This window comes from Pomacea canaliculata, linkage group LG11, assembly GCF_003073045.1.
Source record: "Pomacea canaliculata isolate SZHN2017 linkage group LG11, ASM307304v1, whole genome shotgun sequence".
Classification (NCBI taxonomy): domain Eukaryota; kingdom Metazoa; phylum Mollusca; class Gastropoda; order Architaenioglossa; family Ampullariidae; genus Pomacea; species Pomacea canaliculata.
In genome coordinates this window covers 17,990,348-17,993,849 of record NC_037600.1, presented here as the reverse complement: position 1 = coordinate 17,993,849, position 3,502 = coordinate 17,990,348, and positions in this window count along the sequence as shown.

Here is a 3,502-nt window from a genome sequence, read left to right as displayed (position 1 = left end):
TTCAACTGCAAAGACAGCTTTATTGGAAAGGTTGGCATAGCAGACAAGGACCCAGTAGCCACTGACGACAACATAGGTGCATGGGACTTATGTATGGTCACTAATTAACATCAATATTTCCACCTTTCATCGTTAACATGCTCTTTTCTCTTTCCTTATCTTGCATGCATGTGTGCATGAACATGAAAAATAGAAAGTGTAACACAACACAGTAAAATAAACGTGGGTCGCTGAAGGCTTGACAGTTCACAGAACATATAGTTATCTTGTCCATTAATCCTTAGTAATTAGGTTATCCACCAGGGTAGTAATCTGAGCTTTTTGACAAATATTTTAAATAAGGGAAGCCTACTTAAAGGGGTGTAACTAGGGTTTTTCCTCCTCCCAAAATATGGAAAAGTTACAAAATGCTGAATAAATACCAGTAAAAGAAAATTGGCCCAGCAGCATTTTAAGGCCACCACATTTTGCCATAAGCAGTATTCATCAATGTGTCGGTGTTGATGATGCATTTTATTACAGAATGGGATGTTAGTGCAAGTTTCGCAGCACTTCTGTGTGTTGGAGCATGTGTGTACAGAGGAGTTGTGAAAAGATAGAATTTAGGACAAGAATGGTAAATGTAGAATTAGTTTAGAATTCAAATGTATACTGAGAATTACCTTTTAGAAGAGAGAATTTGAGATAAACTCTGTTCATATGATGGGGGGAGGGTGAGTTGGAATGCTACCAAAAGTGTGCAGAAGAGATCGATATGCCAAAAGGTACAATAATGATAATAATTAATTCAGACATCAAAAAGTGGTGGGTGGATACATAATGCCAAGAACAAATTTCACATCACTCTTTCATCATATGAAATATTGTTTCACTGCTTGCCCTTCGCCCTTAAAAAGAGAGGGGAAAAACTATATAAAATAGGTAGGAAGGAGTGGATAAAAAGTTTCATATTTTCTCATATCCTTTCTCATTATGCAATACATTAAAGATAAAAGTGGGTTAGGTAACCCTTCCGTGACTCATTGTTCAATCTAACTTCTTCACTCCCCTTCTTTAAGTCTCCCTTCCCCCCTGCTTTTTTCGGCTTTCATTCCTTTATTTGGTGTGTCATAGATAAATAGATTTTTAAAAAAATATAAAAGATAGTATTCTATATTAAATTGTTAATTTTATTTCCTGTCCTCTTCTTCCTAGATCTTTTTCTTCTTCTTCTTAATTTAGCTCGAAAGTATTCTAAATTTTACTTACCAATACATACAGGTTTTTGGAAGAAGTTGAAGTAAATATATCCATGAAATATCAGTTCCTACTCACACGATGCACAAATAAACTGTCCTGTGGACCCCACGCCAGGGTTACACCGCTGGGGATGACAATACAGCCGTTTTCAACTGGTGCCTCAAGCAGTTCATTCCTGTCCATGAACTCGCATTGGCGATTTTTGATGTTGTTGTTGTTTTGTTTTGTTTTTTTGTTTGTTTTTTTCTTTAACATTTATGTAGCGTTTTGCACGAATGAACTATCCAATGTTCTGCTTGTAGTTTTCATGTCAATGTGTCTGACTTCGGGTGGGTGCCCAACCTACGGGCGGCGGGCAATATCCGGCTCGCAACTTCTGTCCACAGTTCGGGAAGTCGGCATGTTTGTAATAAAAATTAAAAAAAAAACGAAAAAAAGGGAAGAAGTAGTATTTATCCCTACGTAGGGGCGTCTCTTAATCTTTCTTCGATGGATTTCATTCTTGATTTTCGTCTTGGGAGGAAACCAGTGTTTGAGAACGAGGGACGCCACATTCCACAGGAGATTTGTGATCTTTTGATTGGTTAATATTTGAATCAGTCGTTAAAGAGATTGAAAATACCATAGGGTATAACGTCTATGGTTTTACACAATACTGTATATATAGTATATATACTGGCGGGCGGGCCAGCGGGCGGGCCGGTCACATACAGGAGGCGGGCCGCCCCTTGCCCAAGTCTGTCCTTGACGGTGATGATGGTGTCTATTTTGGTCCCAGCTCTGCCGCTGCTGTTGGCGATCTTTGATATCCCTAGAAGTTTCTTTTCGATAGGGTTTGTGTCGCCGTTTCTCACTTCCATTATTGGCAAGTCCAGTTTCACAAACAGCCGTCCTCCTTCCGCGGACCAAGCATCTAGCGCTCCCTCATGCTGTCTGAGACGATTTCATCTGTATGAAATTTAAGTTATTGAGATCTTTTGCAATAAAAGTTTTTGGACCTTTAAGTCGACTTCGCGCTTTTATAACATTGTCTCTGTCCTTGCGCGATACAAATTTTAGTCACTGGTCCAGGATTATTTTCCCTTATTCTCCCTATTCAATGAAGGGTCAAGATTTTGGCACTGTCGATTTGCCAGACCAAGTAGATGCTGAATCATATACAATACTATTTCTTCAGTCAGCAGGAAATTCTTCCTTTGTGTCACCTTGTATTCTAAACACACGCACAGATTCGCGCCGTTAATATTGCTCTAGCCGTAGCTCGTTGGTTTGTTCTGTGCACCGCCATGTTGAGCATCGCTCACCTCAAATAAAAAAAATACTTTGTCGTGTGAAGAAGGAATGCCTGTTTATTTTTCAACTGTAAGTGCTTGTCCAATTTTAAATTGCCAGTTTCAACAGGTGTGGCCTTATTTTACAGAATAAACAATAAAAATACTATCTGTTACAACAGAATAAGTATCATTTTGGTATGTCCATAAGGAACGCATGCTCCTTACGAGTGTGAATATGCGCTATACAAATCTTGCGCTTGTATTATTTACAATGAATGTATGTCACGACCACGTCACACACTGACGTCACAGCTTCACACACGGTGTTCACGCGCATTCAAGCAACACAAAACAACGATCTGTCCATGGGCTTCTCGTCTAATCTTTACTAAAATAGCCCGACATTACTTCTCCTCTCTCTTGGTAGATAGTTGGCAACAGGTCGTACACACACAGAAAGCAAAAATAAAGAATACCACGTAGAATCCAAATACTCAAGCTTTTCTCCACTGTCTCAAATATACATGAGAATCACCACTGCCTCTTACTCGTCAAAACCATCCAAAGTACATTTCTAACTGGTCAGTCCTGTACCATGAAACGGAGAGCCGCTCTGGAACTCGGTCCAGAATACAAATGGTCTCCATGATAATTTATAGAAAATATGAAAACACTGTTACTGTTCGCCAGCGACACTTCAACGGACATAAAAAGGTCAGACGTATCTCTGCTTCAGGAACGCTCCCATTCAGTCCACGACGAGCGTACAGGTTCACTTACACACTCCCGAAACACACTAAGGCACATATTCCACCAGGATCTCCGTAGCTGGCACACACAATGCTACACCATAATACACACTCCAAACTGCTATTCCGAACGCTGGGGTCGCGGAACAACACTTCAGGACGTCGACGGACTGAACTCCGCCCTGGACGCCCGACACAAGACACAACTAGAGGGCTCTTCCTCCCCTGGCCCAGGATCTC